Source organism: Mytilus trossulus, chromosome 14 (assembly GCF_036588685.1).
Source record: "Mytilus trossulus isolate FHL-02 chromosome 14, PNRI_Mtr1.1.1.hap1, whole genome shotgun sequence".
Taxonomy (NCBI): Eukaryota; Metazoa; Mollusca; class Bivalvia; order Mytilida; family Mytilidae; genus Mytilus; species Mytilus trossulus.
In genome coordinates this window covers 75,785,543-75,808,499 of record NC_086386.1, presented here as the reverse complement: position 1 = coordinate 75,808,499, position 22,957 = coordinate 75,785,543, and positions in this window count along the sequence as shown.

The following is a 22,957-nucleotide window of genomic DNA, read 5'->3' as shown; positions in this document are numbered from 1 at the left end:
TGCTACCTCGATATCTACGAAGGGCCTATTGTCAAAATTTCAAGACAAAGTTAACATGGCAAGGGCGAGACCCCCTGATCTGTCAATCTTCCTATTATAATGCAGACAAGTTAATATGTAGATACAAACGTGACTAAAAGGAATTTGGGTACACTTCCTTTCTTCTATGTTTATGGAGGACATGAAGTGCCAGATGCATTCAAAATATATAGCGAAGACCTACCGGAGATCGCTTGAATAACGGTGAGACTCCCCTGGTCTTTCAATGTCCATAGAAACTGACGAAATCATAGGATATGTTTATATAAAGATTGGATTACAAGGATTTCACAGAATAATGTCTTCTTCGATATCTACGGAGAGCTCAGTTTGTCATTTTTCATCAAAATGTCAAAACCAAGGTCACAGGACAATGATGTGACCCACTCTGATCTCTCAATCTTTCTAATATTATGCAGACAGCTAGTTAATATGTAGATACAAACGTGACTAAAAAGAATTTCGGATACACTTTCTCTCTTCTATATTTACGGAGGGCACAAATTGCTAGATGGATATTCAAAATATAACGTGAAAACCTACCGGAGACCGCTTAATAACGATGAGAACCCCTGGTCATTCAATGTCCATAGATTTTGAAGAAATCATAGGATTTTATACATGCTATATATATATATAGGTTGTTTCAAAAGGATTTCCCATAATGATGTCATCTTCGATATCTACAGAGGGCTTATAATGTCACTTTTCAGCTAAACATTGTCAAAATTTCAAAACAAAGGGCAGAGGGCAATGGTGAGACCCCCTGATCTCTCAATCTTCCTAATATTGTACAGACAGTCAGTTTATATGTAGATACAAACGTGACGAAAAGCAATTTGTTTACACTTTCTGTCTTCTATGTTTACGGAGGACCTTAAGTGCCAATTTAATATTCAAAACATCTAGTGAAAAATATACCGGAGACCGCTTAAATGACGGTGAGACTGTCCTGGTCGTTTAATATCCCTAAAATACGAAAGTGTACCCAAATTCCTTTTAGTCACATTTGTATCTACATATTATCTTACTGTCTGTATAATATTAGCAATATTGAGATATCAAGGGTCTCACCTTTACCCAGTGCTCTTTATTTAGAAATTCTGACAATTGTTTGCTGGAAAAGTGACAGTCTAAGCTCTCCGTAGGTAACAAAGATGACATTATTATGGAAAATCCTTTTGATACAATCTTTATATATACAGAGTGTATGATTTCGTTGAATTTGATGGAGTTTGGACGGGCAACAAAACGATTACCTACGTATCTTTTCATTCTTTTGAATTATGAAATTATATAAATGTAATCAAATATTTTAATTTTATATTATTTTCAACTAAATTTGAATATCGGATAACGAACCGACCGCTTACTTCACATAAGTAAAAAAACTGATTATCTATACTGAAGCTTTAAATAAATTATTTTTATAAATTTGTTCTTAGGGAGCTGGCAAGTTGCAAATCCTATGTAAAGATGTTCAGAACAAAAATACACAAAATACAACGATGACGGACACACAAGTTGAAGCCATGAGACGATGTCTAGTCAAAGTTAACACAACATTCGAATCATTGGCAAAGTTCATGCAGGATAAAACAATGATAGTTAAAGTGTTATCGTCCTTTCCAATCAGCATAGATGAAGTGAACGATTGGAAATCAGGGCTTAAGAATTAGTGGTCAAAACCAAGGTCACAGGACAATGATGAGACCCACCCTGATCTCTCAATCTTTCTAATATTATGCAGACAGCTAGTTAATATGTAGATACAAACGTGACTAAAAAGAATTTCGGATACACTTTCTCTCTTCTATATTTACGGAGGGCACAAATTGCTAGATGGATATTCAAAATATAACGTGAAAACCTACCGGAGACCGCTTAATAACGATGAGAACCCCTGGTCATTCAATGTCCATAGATTTTGAAGAAATCATAGGATTTTATACATGCTATATATATATAGGTTGTTTCAAAAGGATTTCCCATAATGATGTCATCTTCGATATCTACAGAGGGCTTATAATGTCACTTTTCAGCTAAACATTGTCAAAATTTCAAAACAAAGGGCAGAGGGCAATGGTGAGACCCCCTGATCTCTCAATCTTCCTAATATTGTACAGACAGTCAGTTTATATGTAGATACAAACGTGACGAAAAGCAATTTGTTTACACTTTCTGTCTTCTATGTTTACGGAGGACCTTAAGTGCCAATTTAATATTCAAAACATCTAGTGAAAAATATACCGGAGACCGCTTAAATGACGGTGAGACTGTCCTGGTCGTTTAATATCCCTAAAATACGAAAGTGTACCCAAATTCCTTTTAGTCACATTTGTATCTACATATTATCTTACTGTCTGTATAATATTAGCAATATTGAGATATCAAGGGTCTCACCTTTACCCAGTGCTCTTTATTTAGAAATTCTGACAATTGTTTGCTGGAAAAGTGACAGTCTAAGCTCTCCGTAGGTAACAAAGATGACATTATTATGGAAAATCCTTTTGATACAATCTTTATGTATACAGAGTGTATGATTTCGTTGAATTTGATGGAGTTTGGACGGGCAACAAAACGATTACCTACGTATCTTTTCATTCTTTTGAATTATGAAATTATATAAATGTAATCAAATATTTTAATTTTATATTATTTTCAACTAAATTTGAATATCGGATAACGAACCGACCGCTTACTTCACATAAGTAAAAAAACTGATTATCTATACTGAAGCTTTAAATAAATTATTTTTATAAATTTGTTCTTAGGGAGCTGGCAAGTTGCAAATCCTATGTAAAGATGTTCAGAACAAAAATACACAAAATACAACGATGACGGACACACAAGTTGAAGCCATGAGACGATGTCTAGTCAAAGTTAACACAACATTCGAATCATTGGCAAAGTTCATGCAGGATAAAACAATGATAGTTAAAGTGTTATCGTCCTTTCCAATCAGCATAGATGAAGTGAACGATTGGAAATCAGGGCTTAAGAATTAGTGGTTAATAAAACCAAATTTTATGAATATAGCGCAAAAAGAACTACAGTCGTGTTTACAACAGGATCCTGTATGTTTTTTCCAGAAAAAATGTTTTTCGATATAAAAATTGTAATCATTGACTTAAATATATTACTCAGAACAAATGATTTGATTTACATGTGTGCAGTCAATAAATGATGTGTAGAAATATAGAGTTAGTAAGGGGCATTGCAAAACAATAAGTCTAAGGAAGAAAATTAAAGTCAGGAAACAAATATTAGGAGACACGATACCCACTCAGAAAGGTGATGGAATGAGGTGTATTGTATGGGGAGGAACTTTTGCTCAATAGATAAAGTCAACAGTAGTATACCGGTGTTCAAAGTCATAAATGAAATGCGGGTTACAAACTAAAACCGATGGAAACACAGAATCTTTAAGATGAAAATAAACGAAGAACATGAACAGTGAATTGCATCAAAACAAACGCTTACATACATAGAAACGAACTATTTGATGACAACTGCCATATTCCCGACTTGTTACAGGACATTTTTACAAAAAATAGTGGGTTGAACCTAGTTTTATGTTTAGCCAAACCTCCCGATTATATGACAATGTTAAAAAAGTATATCGCTAAAATGACAACAATACATTACAGAAATACAGCAAAAACACACACAAGAACACTCATCAAAGAGAAACGCACAAACAAATATTATACATGCAATAGTCGACACAACATGCAAACTGCAGAACAACGAACATCGTCCATCAACAACAAACACCACAGGGCATTAGAAACAGTACCGCACTTACGTAACGAACATGCAATCTCTATTTTATACAATTATTTTCATATAACCAGCCCAAACAATTGTCATGACAATGATGGTAAGGAAAGACACTTTTACAATTATTTAGACTACAAACGATAAGATATACCACATTATCACACAGTCAAGAACTTCGAGTTTTTACCGGTGCATATACAACTATAGCGACAAGCGAACTGCAAGTAGAAATGCGTGACCCATCTACGAAGAACGTAGAAAGTGTCTTCTTACAAAATCTTTCTTGAATATATTTACTCAGGAAGATAACCATTCAACTAAGGATGGTTTAGCAAATAAGGCAACATTCCTTTGCTACTCCAGGGAAATAAAGATATGATTAATCAACATGTTATAGATATTAACAAAATATATAAATACACACAATTCCCAATACCCCCTTGTTATTAGACTAAACCCGGTGTATGTTCACAACTCTCAAAGTTCATCTAAAAAAAGGGCAGTCCACACTTAATTCAAAGTGAAAGTAACTTCAAAATTGATACTTAGTATCGTCAGTTTTTAAAAATATAAACGAACGGATCTAAAGATCAAAATTCTAATAAAACCTCATGTGTTTTTGCAATACCTGAAATGGGAATACAAAAAGTTTCAAACTGCCTAAAATATGTAAATTTTCACTTGTGAGCTTATGACAATATTCCTGTTACTTATATGGGATAAGAATTTAAACCAAAATAATGTTATTGTGTTTGTCGTCTATTTATCAGCTCTCCAAGCCGTAAAAAGTAATGTATCTAAGGTAAAACGATATTTATTGTACGATATAATATTTTTATACAACCAGTTAGTAAAACTAGGAAGCAACATAATATTTGAGTGGATCCTAAGCCTCGTCGGAATTTTAGGAAATGAAATTGCAGACCAGACTGCCAACGTGGCTCTTAATAAAGGTACAATAAATTGTCATATTCCCCTATATAAGGAAGACATCAAATGTTAAACAAAAAACATATTAAAACAAATTTGGCAAAACAATGGTCAGACAACCCAAAGGGAAGATAACTACACTCCTTCCAAAATAATGTATCCTTTAAGATTACTATTCAACAAATGAATAGAGAAATTGAACGAATAATATTCAGATTAAGATCTGGCTCTGTTAATGTCAATAAATATCTTCACAAAATAGGGAAATGCCCGAGTAAAATTGGGAAAACTGCAAAGTCATAGACGATGCTGTACACTTTCTATTAGTTTGCTCAAAATAAGATTTACAACGAAAACAGATAGAGCCATAGATCTCTCATTGAAACAACTTCTATCCAGATACATATACACTTTTAGTCCCGTCCATAACTATCTACGGGAAACTTATATGAGTCTTATGTAGACTAAACGCGCGTCTGGCGTACTAAATTATAATACTGGTACCTTTGATAACTTATATACTTCAGAAAATAAAGAAGACTCTCAATTATGAGTGTCATTTAGCTTTATTTACATATTGTAAAATAAATAATTATGTATTTGGAACCCGCGCATATGAAGTATTTCCAAGATGGTCCCTCAAATTAAATTATTCCATCAAGTTATAAAACAAGCAATATTAAAGATAAAAGAAAAAACTCACCCGACTATGAAATCATTTCCTTTTTTAATATCCATAGAATAATGATGAGCAAGTCACAAGTGCAATGCACACTTCACCTTTCTGTCAGTTCATTGAGCGTAATCAAATATACGTTTTCCACCTGTGTCATACATCAGCAAATCAATCACCTTTCAAACATAAGCACTAATTGACCATGAAATGCATGCATTTATTTTCAATAAGTATCAACATTCAATTTAAACACTCTAATCTATTGAACATTATTACACTAGACAAGTTAATATAATATATTAAAGATGTACTTAGGTGAGGTGAGGTTAAAATTAAGAAATTAAGAAATTAAAATTAATACTTTAAGCTGGTAGAGCATCACTTAGGGATAAAAATAAGCTAAAGATATTGATAGGTCATGGACCTCTTTTTCGAGATATTTAAGATTTTAAATATGGCGGGAAAAGACTGACTCGGACTTTTACTTTATATATGCATTGGTATTTATTGGTCTCAAAACAAAAGAAAGAAAATTAAGAATCTTCTAAAATTTTAGTAAATGACCTTTCACAAGGTATTAAATCGTATATGAAAAAATAAATGGGTGTTATGGGGCAAAATATTTTACATTGTGTTGTAGGAAAAAACACCAAGGAGTCCGAACATTTGACAGAAATTCCAAAACCTCACCTAAGTACATCCTTAAGGGAAAATACAACATCACATTAAGATTCTCTACAATGGACAATTACAGTCATATGTTTAGAAATTAAGAAAACAAACACAACACACTCGTATATTTAACAATAGAAACATTAGCTACAGGCTTTTTTTTTATGAAAGCGCCACTAACATTTATCTTAATTATCTAACGTTATATGTTAAAAAGTAGAGGAAAAGTATTAACAAAGAAAAAATACAATAAGTCTTTTCAGATCTTCACATACTGACAATTACAGTCAATTTTAAAAAAAAAAAAAAAAACACAATCAATAAGCTCATTATTATATTTTTTAGAATAGAAACAAGTGTTCATCCTATTCTATGACAATAACATGATAAAAATTTTAAATTTATACTAAAGGATGTCAGTTAGACAAACACACTCAGATTATTGAATATATATATGCACATCCCTGCACTACTGTTTGGCTGACAATCTCTGTGCTTACAACAAATTCAAACAATTGCATTGTTTTAATAATATACTGGTTTTAAATTTTTTTCATATTTTTTTTATTTTTACTCCATTTATGTATCACATATATATATATATATATATTATCTATATAGGCGATAAAGGGTGTAGGTAGGGGTTATTTCTAATTCAAAGACAGTAGTTTTGTTTCTCGTCAGAGAAGGAGGAATCACTAAATACCAGTATGTCTTTGGAAATTTATTTAGAAAAATAGACGCAACTTGCTGTAATGGAAGAGGAAAACTACTATCAATTCTTACTTAAGGGTTCTTTATTTGCTACATCAATCATGGGAGACGTCCTTGTATTGGTAGCATTTAACTAGCACATGTCTTGTTATATGTTTCTAGATATGTTTTTCTAATATACTTAAAGTATATCACAGACGACACAAAGGTGAACAACCAGACAAAATTTCTAGACAATTTTATGATACCTATCAATTAGTAATGAACATTTCATTAGGAACTATCATTGCTTTTTTTTCATTTTCCTATTATATGTATCTTCTGTTATGTGTTTTTTTTTTTTGGCTCTACATATAACTAGTTTATTTGAACCCAGTTTACCATGATCGTCAAAGTTTCATATAATTACACGTCGTATAGCAATGAAAATATACGCAAATTTACACTCGGTATGACAGTCATATTCAGGATTATGTCACGTTCGGTACTTAGCAGACAGACGACATAGATGTTACACGATAATCTATGACGTGGTTAAATTGTCATTAGTATCAGATCAGTATTAGATCAACCAATTGGTGATGATGTCAATAACACTACAGAGTGTCATTTGTAATATTTCCTCCTCATAACTCTGTTTGAGTAGTTTTTGCGTAGGAAGCAAATCCTGTATATGAAGTCAATATAATGTAAACATGCATGAGCATAACGTATCAATTGAGATATGTAAACACATTGAGACGTAGCAGAGGGTTTGGTGACTATGTGGAACGCATCTATCCCATCGAACTAGAGATAAAGGATACTACCGATACAGTTAAGTCTGCTTCATATCTTGACTTACATCTAGAAATTGACAATGAGGGTCGGTTGAAAACTAAATTTTACGACAAAAGAGATGATCTCAGCTTTCCAATTGTGAACTTTCCATTTCTAAGTAGCAACATTCCAGCAGCACCTGCATACGGGGTATATATCTCCCAATTGATACGATATTCCCGTGCTTGCATTTCCTATCATGATTTTCTTGATAGAGGGTTGCTGCTCACAAGGAAGATATTAAACCAAGAGTTCCAAATGGTGAAGTTGAAATCATCCCTTCGTACATTTTACGGACGCCATCACGAGTTGGTTGACCGTTATGGAATAACCGTTTCACAAATGATATCGGATATGTTCCTTACGTCGTAACTACAATCCCCTTCCCTTTCATGAATGTGACCTACCGAATTAGACTATTTACCGGATTTGTTATCACATAAGCAACACGACGGGTGCCACATATGGAGTTTGATCTGCTTACCCTTCCGGAGCACCTGAGATCACCCCTAGTTTTTGGTGGGGTTCGTGTTGTTTATTCTTTAGTTTTCTATGTTGTGTCATGTTTACTATTGTTTTTTTGTTTGTCATTTTAATTTTTAGCCATGGCGTTGTCAGTTTGTTTTAGATTTATGAGTTTGACTGTCCCTTTGGTATCTTTCGTCCCTCTTTTACTGCTGAGAAACGAGAAATTTATAATTGGGAAGTTGGAATCATCCCATTTGCCTTATATTTTAGTTTGTAGTCGTTCCTTTTTGGTCAATATAGAGGAAACGATCAAGGTATAAAACAGTCCTTCTTGTATCAGTAGTGTCCATAATTTCATGTTCACTGGGATATATTATATGCAAGTACTGACTGAAATATTAATTTTTACAGTAATAGGACATCATTAATATATCTGAGAGTAAAATTATAAAAATATCTAAGGTGCTTTTTCTTTTTGTCTTTAAAAATGTTCTGAATGAATTCTACTGCATACGAGCACAGAAACAAGTCGGCAAGAAGGGGTGCACAATTTGACAAATTGGAATACCGAATGTCTGTTGAAATAACAATCCTCCAACTCAAAAAATATATTGTCGATTAAAACGTCCATCATTTTGAAACTATAATCTTCACTGTATTTTTTATAGAAATGGTAGGGTTCTTCACAATAAGAGAATCATTATAACCCAACACAAGAAATGTATATCTATGATTCCAATTTTGAAAGAAGAAGCACTGTTTAACCAGTTGGTGAAATCAATCTTTCAGGTAAGCATGGGAAATAGTAGTGTAAAGGGTAGAAAAATCAAATGTCTGAATGTTGCTGCAAAATTGCTGAGATTGTGATCTAAGATTTCTCTTTTAGCCATGGCGTTGTCAGTTTATTTTAGATTTATGAGTTTGACTGTCCCTTTGGTATCTTTCGTCCCTCTTTTAGCAGTAGTTATTTAGATTGTTTTGATATTTCACAACTCATTTACACCACTGGTTGAATATATCTAATCCCAATATTTTTGAAGGTCATCTTTTACTGTAGAATAGTAGTCAACACTTTAGAAAGATGTTTAGTCTAACATTTTGATAATCCATTTATATATCGTTCTTTATACGGAGTTTAGTATAATGACGGTATATTTTCGTTGTTTTCTTTGATTTTAATACCAAATGAAAGAAAATATTTGTGATTTTGTATAATTTCATCCATAGTAAATGATATTTAAGAATATGTAGGATTACAAGTTGTGCTGTTTATTCGAAGCTTTTTTGTGAGACATTGAAAAAAATAGTTTTGCCTACGAAGACAATATTATTGAAGACTTAATCTGCATGCTGGAAAAATATACAAGACATACTAGAGGGACACGCAAACTCATACACCGAAACTGACGATGCCATGGCTAAAAAAAGTGAAAGAAAAACTGATTAAAAAAGTACATAAGACACAGCATAGAAAACTAACAAGTAAACAACACGAATCCCACCAAAAACTTGGGTGATCTCAATAAGGCATATTATTACAAACCCGGTAAGTAGTCTTATTCGTTAGGTCACAATCGTGGAAATGTAAGGGGGTTGTAGTTACAACATAAGGAGCAAATACGATATCATCTCTGAAACGGTTATTCCAAAATGGTAACAAAACTCGTGATGGCGTCCGTAAAAACTACGAAGGGATGATTTCAACTTCACCATTCGGAACTTCTGGTTTAATAGCCTCCTTGTGAGCAGCAACCTTCAATCAAGAAAATCATGATAGGAAATGCAAGGAATGCGGGAATATCGTATCAATTGGGAGATAACATATACTCCGTATGCAGGCGCTGTTGGAATGTTGCTTCATAGAAATGGACACAATTGGGAATTGAAATCATCTCTTTTGTCTTCTAGGTTTTGTTTTCTTCCGACCCTCATTGTCAATTTCTAAATGTAAGAGAAGATATGAGGCTGACTTAACTGTATCTGTTGTGTCCTTGATCTCTAGTTGGATTAGATGGGATAGATGCGTTTAACATAGTCAGCAACTTTTATATTACTCAATGAGAGAACATCATTTATATAGAATTGGTCCTTATTGGAATGCCGACAGTCTGTTGAAAAAACACATCCTCCAAACGTAACAAATATGTTGTCAATCAAAATATTAAGCATCTTGAAATCGTTAGTTCTAGAGAAATCTTTGTTTGCAACAGTCATAACTAAACTGTTAAACGTCGAAACGATTGTCATAGTTATATAATACGACTGCTGCAACCATTTAACAGTTGTATCAATTATTTTATAACTGTCCCAACGCGAAAAACGTTGAAATAGTCATAAATGAACTGTTAAAACGACGAAAGGGTTGTTACAGTACAGATATGCTTTCTCCAACCATTATATAGTCAAATCTATTATTTTGTGTCGCAACTTCAAAACATTGACCAAGACTATTAAAAGTCACGGATGCAAAATTTATCACAGTTCGGGATAGGTTAGATTAAGAAGGGTTTTTTTCACAAAATAGACCAATTCATGTCAAACCCATTTAAAACATTGATTAAAATTAAAAAAAATAGTATGTTGATATATTTACCACTTAACATTTTGGTATTCGAAACATATTTTGTTCTTTGTTAATTTTATCAATTTGTTTAACACTCCATTGACTCACATGTCATTGAAAAAAATCTGATCCAGCAATTTCACATGGGACTGCCATATACACACTCAATACAACACATATAGACAAAAAACCTCACCTATCAGATAAATCGAAAAATAAAATACCGATTTGTGTGTGACCAAATGTATCTTTAACAGTAACAGTTAACACTTTTCAAAATCATCAAAACGACAACATTTCAATTAAGTAAAGGGTATGAAATTATTGAAGAATGTAAGACTATCTCCAATACTTGTATTTTTAGGAATCACATTGCTTCATAATAACGGTCAAGATATATAGTAAACCCAACGGGAAAATACATACTTGGTAAAACTTATCCCCATTTTAGATTGCTTATTCCCGAGGGCTTATTTCATACGGCATGGACACTAAAAAAATCATTCATTTGTTTATAATAAATATTATGGTATAAACCATTTTGATATATAAATAAATATTCAAAGCTATGGTAACCATGGTAAGTATGGCAGCTATTGAAAAACCAAAAATTTCCATAAATCTATTTCAATTCAGTTAACTTTATTTTACTGAACTTTATTTTTGATTAGTTTAGTAAAGTTTAATATAGATTCGACTTTGAACTGTTAATTTTACCAAGTGGTCTTTTTGAAGTCCAGTTTTCTCACTTCGCATGGCATTATTAAGGCAAAACTATTAAGACTCAGTCTCGAGGTAATATATATTTTCACCGCATTATTCTCAGCCAATTATCATGCATAATTTTTTTAAATGTATTTATAGGTGGTTTGACATACTATTTATTTGAGACTGACACTATAGTCGCGTCCGTGAAGGAAAAACATTCGTTTTCAAACAGGATGACTCGCAGTGATCGACAAGGAGATCAAATCTTCTTTCATTAATTCCCACAGCGGTTAACAGCTCGTTGCATTAACTCTTTAAACTTTGATCGGGTCCTGATGAATTCTACATGATGACCCAATTATGTCTTTTTGTGATTTTTGTCGTTTCTGTAATACATGTAATACTGACGTTAACCCAAAACATTTATCAATTCACATTAATGGCTGTCTGATAATGATAAATTATTCAACCTGTATATAAAAAACGAGCAATTTTACCTTCTATTGGAAATTTTAAAAGGTCGCATAACTGTGGCAAATGGCTTTATTATTCTGTAAATATTCACATTCAATCAGTGATGATAACAGTACCACCAGCAGAACGTATACATATAACAATTTTATTTCTACACCTTTTAGGACAATAACATCCCTCTTTTCTTGGACCCTAGATCAACCATTGACAATAATGAAACTTGCATATGTATAGAATGTTAGTTCGGGTCTTCATTTTGACTGCTGGTGTTTAAAGTTATATGTGGATCGTACAAAAAGGTAATCTGTATCACAAAAGTTAATTTACGTTAATAGTATTTTTAGGGGAGAAGAGTAGTTTTTTGTTGTTTTTAAAAGATTGAATGAAAATAAGTGTTCGTGCCCTGGTCTGAGTTAAAAAAAAAATCTTGCCGACTATATATTAGACATAAAAATGCTGATTTTATGAAAATAGATTTTCCAGTTGAGTTGCTTCCATGCAATTGAGCATGTTTGGTCTCGGGTTAAAAATTGTTTTAATAGCAAATCTCACTCAGCCAAAGATGAAAAAAGTTAAATCCAACCGGATGGAATCAGCACTATGGCACATGGACATTACAAAATGAAAAAAAATAAAAAAAAATAAAATTACAGGGGCATTAGCTGTCAAATTCATGTTCACCAATTTGAATCAAATTCGCATATTTAGTTTATAACATACATGTACTAAAACGTATATCAAAATTATAAAAAGTCTAAAATAAATTATTTATCAGGCATGGGATCAATTTATCGTGTATCATAAATTCGTTAGTATTTCAGTCTAGACGTCATCTAATTAACTATCGAATTGACCTCCGAAGACCACTGACGGTTATATAAGCAATATAAACATAAATATAGAAATAAAAAGATTGCAATTCGACTAGTTTAGGTCTGTTTTTGATTAGAAATATATGTAAATCATCGTTTTTACCTGTATAAAAATGAGTTTTTGTGGATCGAATCAGTCAATCTAATGATTTACCTTTGTTTCACTTTCACTGTTGATTTTTCCTATTTATAAATAAACACGCATAACTCATGCGGAATCCATATAAAGCTAAGGGGTTTAATCAAAGATCAGATGAATTTGGATTCAATGAGGTCGAATTAATTACTTGCAAGTGAATAATTCATCACCGATGTTTCTTAGCTTCTTTTCACAAAATTGAACCATACTGGCCGCTGATAGCGAATTATAAGATCACGATTTCACTTTCATTATTGATTGAACAAAGAAATCATATTTTATTTTATATAGTTATCTCTTAGCTAAGCGACTCTAAAGGGAGATATTGATAAAAGTTAGAATGACTGGATTAAACAAATGTCATACTAATTCAATGAGTAGGGATCGCATACCTCGTTTGAGGAATAAAATAAATGCAACAAGTACACAACATAATAATTTCCAAACACAACACTTTCTAACAGAAAGTTGGAGGAAGCGGTCAAAGCTCTAAAAATACCTCATGTTAAAGGTGCATTTATGCAGAATACCTCAAAATTAAAACCATACGGCGAAGATTGTGGTATTTTAAACCATGATACCTCGATGGGTCTAGAAACACATTAAACGTATTGGTTTAAGAAGACAACCACTAAAATTTATTTCGACTGTTTTTAATTACCACCATCCAATAAGATGGTTGGCAATACCTTAGTCTTTAGATCTGTAACAACACTGTTAAACTACAAATGAGAGATACAGTGGGTTTGTGGACACTTTTGTTTGTATTCATTAAAAAAGTTGTAAAAAGTTTACCTATGGAAGAAGTCGTGTTTTTATTTAAGTTATAAATGAAACAATGGTAGACCAGTTTTGATTATATCATTATATAGGGTAAAGGAAGTTCATAACTTTCACATGATGCGATATTCCAGAGCTTATATTTCCAATAATTAACTCCGTGAAATAGGGTTGCTACTCACCAGGAACTGATTAAACCAAGAGTTTCAAGTGGTGAAGACGAAATAATCCCTTCGTAAAGTTACAGACACCATCACGAGTCGTTGACCTTATAAAATATCTGTTGGACGGATGACGATGGATATTTTCCAATTTTCAATGCTAAAATTTGGTCCCTTTTTCACCTAATAAATCGGATCACCGTGTTTGTATTTACTTGGGCAACACGTCAGTTGCCACACGTGAAACACGATATCCCTACCTTCCAAAGAAGCAGTTACCACCCCAGTTTTTGGTTCGTGTTGCTCAGTTGCTGTGTACTGTTGTTTGTCTTTTCCTTTTTTTGGCCATGGTGTTGTCATTTTATTTTCAAATTATGAGTTTGAATTTCCTATTGGTATTTTTGCCTCTGTTTCAATGATTAAAACTTTTAACAAAAATGAGTACTTCAAAGAATTATACGACCATTATTTGAACAGTAGATATAAATTTGAAAAACGTGACCCATTCAAATAATCCTTAATTCAGACAGTCGTTTTCCATCCGTTCCGTTGGTTAATATAACTATGGAAAGTCATAACAGGCATTTTCAAATCTCTTTGATACTTAAAATGTATTGTAAAAGACTACATACTACCACTGAGATAACTGTGAGACATTCATGACCATTCGTGATAATTCATTTTCATTCTATGAAACTATTTTTGGGCTAGGTATAGACAAATATTCCATCAAAAATATCTTTGTTTATCTTTTTAAGGTGAAGTGACTCTGAGTCATCCGTTTATGTCAAATAGGTTAATTTGAGACCGATTTACATATTGAAGACGGACATTTTCTGCAATTTCCTCTGAACAGAATCTTTAACTACATCTAACCTTTCATGAAGACTAAATAAATTCAAGAGGTATATAAAACACACCACTATTTTTTCCGTGATTTTCGTTGATTTATTTTAAAGTAGGGTGACACTTTATGTCCCCCGTTTATGTTAAAAACGAAATGCCATAATTTCAAACCTGATTTTGAACTATATCAAAATTTCGAAAATTATCGTGACGTCACTTTTACCTGTGACGTCATTTTGTAGCGTAGTGTTATTCTGTAGGTGACAATGCAAGGTTATTTTGTACTGTTTTATGTGCTTTCGTTTTTTTGTTTTACGTGTTTATATTTATTCTTTGGTGTTGACATGAACATCAATTGCATGGTCATTTTTATAAATTAACTGTTTGCAAAAGTAAGAATTATTCTAAATACTCAGTATTTTCTATCTCAGGCATAGATAACCTTAGCCGTATTTGGCACCACTTTTTAGGCTTATGGGTCACCAATGATCTTCAATTTTGTACTTGTTTGTTGATAACTATTAGCATGTCGAAATATCACATTGTAATGTTTATTTGTGTATCTTCTTGTCCTGAATGTTTTTGAATTTATTTGTACTGTATTCCTTTCATGTAATGTAGTCATTCTAATGTCATATTGAACATTGCAATAAAAAAACGAAGTTTGGCTAGCCGCAAATCAGGTTCAACCAATCATTTTTTCTTGAAATGTCCTATACCAAGTCAGGAATATGGCCACTGCTAGTTTCTGTGTGTGTTACATTTTAGTGTTGTGTTTCTATTGGGTCGTAGTTCTCCTCTTATAATTGATGTGTTTCACTCAGTTTTAATTGTAATCCGGATTTGTTTTTTCTCAATCGATTTATTAATTTCTAACAGCGGTATCCTACAGTTGCCTTTATTTGAAACCATCTATGCCTAGCCTAATTATAAGCCACATTTTATAATTTTTATAGGCTACCATCTCGTCGCAAACAGAAATAATTAAAAAAAAAATAGAGCAGGTAAACAAACAATATAAAACACGAAATGAGTTCAGTTCAGTATATTAGGAACACAAATGGACGAAATACAATTGAAAAAACTAAATTTCCATTCAATTAAAGCATACCAACAAATGTAAATCTAAATGAAAAAATCGAGAAAAATGTCTCAAACAAATCAAACTATGAAAGGAAATATAATACAATAACTCAAAAGTGTTTTCAGACTGAAATTGTTATTTAAAAAAAATAAAATATGTCTTTAAATTGCCTTATACGGTATCATACAGGTATTTGGTTATAGTAGAGGAAATAAGTATAATACTTTTTAATTCTACATGACATTGTTTAAACAATTCTCCGAATATGTCATAATGTTTAAATGCTATTTAATAAAGTCGTATTGTAATAATTCACACAGTTGACAGCACAGTGTTCTTTATAATGCTAATTGAAAATTGTCACGTGATTTTTATAGAAGTATAAATATCAGAAAGATTGGTAAAATATTACATGCAACAACGAATTTCATTTAAACAGGTAAGTTTATTTTGTATTATCTTTTATTCAAGAAAGGCGGAAATGATTTGTTAAGCACACAGAGAATATCATACATCTATCTTTAATTAAAAAAATAACCATTTTTCAGCTTTGAATAAAATAAGATAAATTAAAAACTAATTTCACTCAATTTGAAATTATGAACTAGTGAAAACATATTCTACATGTTTTATATGATACTTATAAACATGAAAAAATTGTCAAAACATTGCAGAAATTACCTCCGTTATCTATTATGCTGACTATTGGTCAAAAACCAAGAAGCCTAGCATTTTCGTCCTGACAGAACATTACATGTATTTGTTTAAATGCAGTTTGCGGTATTATGTCAGTTTTTATAGTTTCGATTTTAATGACCACAAGCATCACTGAAGGTTGAATTTCTGTAAATATAGACAATGCAATTTCCTATATGACTTCCCTTCGCGTCTGAAGCTGCGCCATTTTTGCTATGAAGTTTCGTAAAAAATATATCCTAGAACGGAAAGTTGATATGCACTACTATTTTATTCAAAGGTCAAAACATGGGGCTGTGTGGCGTATTTTCAACATTTATATGCCCCGAACGTCTACAGGTTTAAACTTATACTCAAATTCTTTACTACCCCTTTCTTTACTTTGTGTCTTCCTCAAAATTCATTTTACCGCTATCATGTGTTTTTATACTGGTAACATTCCCAAGTTAATTTTTTTTTAGATAAAACATAAATATCATATCTGGGAAGCAGTACGTATACAAAACAAAGTATCTATGAATATTATATACCCCCCCCCCCCCCCCCAAAAAAAAAAAATCTTCAACAATAGAAGTTTAATAAAAAAAAAAATGACAAATCTTTTACAATGCACTCTAATATATAAAAAACGCAGTTTCACAGCTACACGTTTATATGTATATATAAAAAGTTTGAAAAAAATCCTTATAAAGAATTTCTAACTGAAGTTGATATGTTCGCTCGTCAGGTCTTTCTATTAAATACAGTCAGGTAAGGCATGCATCTTAAAAGTCATTAAAGTGTAGCATTCGCGTATCGACTACAGATAATGAAATCCACCATTACTGTGAAAAGTTTAATATGCAAATTCTAGTTTGGAATACATTCAAGCTATTATGTTCTAATTTTACATAATCGGAACGAACATTTTATGTCTGAAACTTACGTGTATTTCTTTCAATACTTTTTTTTTAAGTAACACGTTACAACTGATTATGTTAACCCAACACTTGTTTAGATTCCTTAAAAGAACATTGAAAAAGATAACGGAAAGACACTGGTAATCTGTCTAAATCAGAATGAAATGTGCAAACATAAAAAGCTTGTACATCTGCACCATTTTTTTTAATTTACAAGTTTGAAACTAAATATACACAGGTAACTTTCAAATGAATGTAATATGTATTTGAAACCGAGGTATAGATCCTTAATTGGCAATACGCTTTTATGTTTATTTGTTTGTGAAAACGAAACTTGTAAAGGAAAAGCCGATATGGTTGACCGAACATTTGAACACCAGGTCATGTAAACAACCGTATTTGACCTCTAAAAGAATGTTTTAATCGATATGGACAACTTGAATCATTCTTTAGTATACAATAAATTGTATCTTCCTGGTTAATATCAAGGCTGCTATTTTTTTTTTATTCAACTTATTATAAACTTATTATGCAGATACATGTATATCTAAATATGTTGTCTTAGGGAGGACTAACTCCTACTTTGTAAAAAGATGCTGGATTCCTTGATTGTCAACATGTTTATTACGTTTAGAGGACGTGTTTTTAATCAAACAATCGACATTCCAACGGAAACAAACGGTGCCCCTCTTTCTGTCTACCTGTTCTTTAATTCATAAATGACTGACTTCATACAAGAAATTCTTAGGAAGAAGGAACAGAAGCTATCTGTATCCTAAAACTTTATTTTCCGCTACACAGATGATGTTTCTCACTAAATAATTCAAAATTTTGTGACCATGTTTAACGAACATATGATAAAATTTACAGCAGATACAGTTCAGTCTGCCTCATATCCTGACTAACAACTATTAATTGACAGTGAGTGTCGGTTGAAAACTAAACTTTACGACAAAAGAGATGATTTCAGCTTCCAAATTGTAAACTTTACTTTTATATGTAGTATGTATCCAGCAGCGCCTGCATACAGATTATATTCCTCCCAGTTGATAAGATATTCATGGGGCCTGTATTTATATAATGATTTCCTTGAGAGTGGCTGCTGCTCACAAGGACGCTATTAAATACGAGTATCAAGTTGTGAAGTTGAAATCATCCCTTCTTAAGTTTTACGGACACCATCACGAGTTGGTTGACCGTTATGGGATATCCGTTTCAAAGATGATAGCGGATATGTTCCTAAAGTCGTAACTACAATTCCTTCTCCATTTTCCAAATATGAACTACTGAATTAGAATGAACAACACGACGGGAGGAGGATTTGCTTACTTTCTGGAGTACCTGCTATCAACCCAGATATTTGTGAGGTTCATGTTGCGCAGTTTATATTTTTAGCTCACCTGGTCCGTCGTTAACTTTTACAAAATTCTTCTCCTCTGAAACTACTGGGCCAAATTTAACCAAACATGACAACAATTATCATTGGGGTATCTAGTTTATAAGATGTGTCCGGTGACTCTTCCAGTCAACCAAGATCGGCGCCATGGCTAAAAATAGAACATACGAGCAAAATGTAGATTTGTGGCTTATATCTCTGAAACCAAAGCATTTAGAGCAATTCTGATTAAGGTAAAATTGTTTATCAGGTCAAGATTTATCTGCCCTGAAATTTTCAGATTAATCGGACAACCCGTTGTTGGGTTGCTGCCCCTGAATTGGTAATTTTAAGGAAATTTTGTCTTTTTTGGTTATTATCTTGAATATAATTATAGATAGAGATAAACTGTAAACAGCAATAATGTTCAACAAAGTAAGATCTACAAAAAGTCAAACATGACCAAAATGGTCAGTTGACCACCTTAAGGAGTTTTTCCCCTTTATAGTCAATTTTTATAAATTTTTGGTAATTTTTTGTAATCTTTTCAAAAAATCTTTTCCTCTAAAACAACTGAGACAAATTTAACCAAACTTGTCTACAATCATCATCAGGGTATCTAGTTTAATACATATGTCTAATGACCTCGCCCGCGAACCAAGATGACCGACATATAGATTTTGGCTGATATCTCTGAAACCAAAGCATTTAGAGCAAATCTGACATTTGGTAAAATTGTTTATTAGGTCAAGATCTATCTGCCCTGAAATTTTCAGATGAATCGGACAATCCATTGTTGGGTTGCTGCCCCTGAATTGGTAATTTGAGGAATTGTTGCTGTTTTTAGTTATTGTCTTGAATATTATTATAGATAGAGATGAACTGTAAACAGCAATAATGTTCAGCAAAGTAAGATCTTCAAATAAGTCAACATGACCAAAATGGTCAGATGACCCCTTAAGGAGTAATTGTCCTTTATAGTCAATTTTTAACAATTTTCGGTAAATTTTTGTAATCTTTTACAAAAATCTTCTCCTCTGAAACTGTAATGACAAATTTAACCAAACTTGTCCACGATCATCATTAGGGTATCTTATTTAAAAAATGTGTACGATGACCCTGACCGTGAACCAAGATGGCGGACATGGCTAAATATAGTACATAGGGTAAAATTCAGTTTTTGACTCATATTTCTGAAACTAAAGCATTTAGAGCAAATCTGACGAGATAAAATTGTTCATTCGGCCAAGATCTATCTGCCCTGAAATTTTCAGACCAATCAGGCAACCTGTTGTTATGTTGCTGCCCCTGAATTAGTAATTTTAAGAAGATTTTGCAGCTTTTGGTTATTATCTTTAATATTATTATAGATAGAGATAAACTGTAAACAGCAATGATGTACAGCAAAGTAAGACCTTCAAATAAGTCAGCATGTTCAAAATGGTCATTTGACCCCTTAAGGAGTTATTGCCCTTTATAGTCAACTTTTTACTATTTTCATAATTTTGTAAATTTTTAAAAACGATTAGAAAATATTTACCACTGTTACTACTGGGCCAAGTTCACTATAGATAGAGATAATTGTAAGCAGCAAGAATGTTCAGTACAGTAAGATCTACAAACTCATCACCACTACCAAAACACAATTTTGTCATGAATCCATCTGTGTCCTTTGTTTAATATGCACATAGACCAAGGTGAGCTACACAGGCTCTTTAGAGCCTCTAGTTTGTATGTTTTGTTTTGTGAACAATTGTTTGCCTGTTTGTCTTCTTTAAGCCATGAGGTTGTCAGTTTGTTTACGACTTAAGAGTGTCCCACGGGTATCCGTCGCCTATCTTTAACAAATTAAATAATTGCAATATGAATTTGACTATTTCAAGTCCTTTATGTTCATAAAGCACTTCACGTTACTTGATCAGAAGGACAGATCATTTCAGGGTGTTATTGTTTTGGTGGGAAAAAAAATGATGAGGGAGAAGGGGGAAATTCAAATTAAACGTTTATGCTATTAAATTGAAATTTTTAGTTGATATGAATAGTTTGCCACAAAGAAAAAAATAAATTATTTATTGTAAGCATGGTACGAAAAAAATATTTATCCAATTATAATATAGTAGCAAAGGTATATTATTTGCAATGCTAATTTTATGTCACGTCACCTTTCTACACAATCTGGGGTTCAATAAGTAATGATAGATATATTTTATTCTTCGTGCTTTGTACACTTGTTACATAAATGGGTACATTTTCATATTCAATAATAATCAAGAAGTAATTGCATATCTTATAAAGTTGTAAAATCAAAATTTCAATGGGCAGTGTGGTAATTGTCCGGATTTGTAACGATATATTGATCTAAATTGTGGTTATTGAACTATACAAAAATAGAACATTTTATGAAATGTGTCAATATCAATATCATATATTGGTATTGATATTTTTTTCTCACAAGTGATTTACATGATTAACTTAATTCTGACGTTTGACCTCTGGTGGTTCGCGGATTTAACCAGTCAACGGCAAAACTGTATATAGTAAATGTAAAGTGCTGCTGCAATTTAATTGTGTTTTAAATAACTATCAGTTGACATTGGAACAGTGACAGATATTTACAACATTTGTTTTAATAACTATTTCTGAGAAAAATAAAGGCAGATAAGCCTACATAACACATTAAACGTTCGCTGGTACATTAAATTGTATTGTTAGGTATTCGTCGTCGGAAAAACGTACATGGACCAGTAAATTCGATTATAAATATTTTGTTTGCGAAATTACCCCATGGGTGACAATTTTCTGTTGAAAACGGAAATTTTATATACCAAAAGAGAAAATCATAAGGTATGAATAACTATGAGACTGAAATAAGGATCATGATGCATGTAATGAATTATAGTTGAGATGAAATAATGATTAGATCTTCAAGATCAAGTTTTCTTAAAAGATAACATGACGTAAAAGTTATACAAAAGATTTATATATAAAATTTTGGTTTTACTCGTTGACAAAGGCCCTACGGTGACCTATAAACAGTTGTCTGTTGATGACTTCTATGTCATCTAGTATCTTTTGCGAAATTTCTCATTAGCAACGTTATCACATGTTCTATGAATTCTTTAGTAAAAAATTCCAAAGACATTTTTGTATATGCTGTTCTTTGAAAAATAGTTTTTCTTTGATTTTTGAATTACGATTGTCTTGGGATGCCACAAATTAGATTTTGTGGTAAAAGATTGATAAATTGCTGATTGCTTAACGTTCAGTTGCAAAAAGTGCATGCCTGTTCAGGACGCCGTGGTATAATTCAAATCACGAATTGAAATTTTGAACTATGCACACATTTATTAAAATTTGTATTAAGACTGTTGCAAACCCATAAAACTGAATATCACCTGAATATACGCAGGAAGACAACTTTCCCGAAACCACGAAAATATATGATTTATCATTAGTGTTTCATATGTTAAAAAGATACCTTCGATAAAAGAAATTATAGTTTTACCAAAAAACAAGAAAACAATAATTATAAAACAACGTACTTACAAACCGGGGTTTAAGGCATAGTAGGATATCGATCGAAATCTAAATTATGTTGTTTAACTTGCACCATATTTTATGATTTAATTAAACCACAAAATATGAAACTATGCAATGAAACTAATTAATAAGTAGGTACTCATGTGATTGAGATTGCAAGTGTATATGTTTTCGCTCGTCCCTGAATTTCTCTTGTCTCCTTACATGTTAACAGCAGGTTTTGTTCTTTTTAAACAACTATCGGTTTACTGTATTCGTTCCCACATTTCCCCGGTCCCTAAAAGCTCTTATCAACAATATCAAATCTTATTTACAGAGTCTTAGAATTTAACAAAATGTCTGAAATTGAAGAAGGAATCGATATTATCGAACAAGCCGAGGAAGGAATTGCTGATGAAGGAAAAGCTACAGAAGGAATGGACGAACCGGAAAAAGAAAAGTTTGAGGAAAAAATTGAAGAAACAAAAGAAGAGGTATCAAAATTATCTAGAATCGTAAATTTCTTTAAAGAATACTTTACAAAAAAAGCCGCAAAAACGTTTGCGAAATTTGCAGTGAAAAATATTGCTATTGCTGCGATTTTTTTTGGTGTTGAAGTTGTTCTTACAAAACTTATAAAGCAAAAAGGAAATTCGGACAAAGAGACCCATCAAAAAAGATTAGCTATTGTTGAGGCTATTGTTAATCTTATCAAGGCAGAAAACAAAATGTGTGACGAC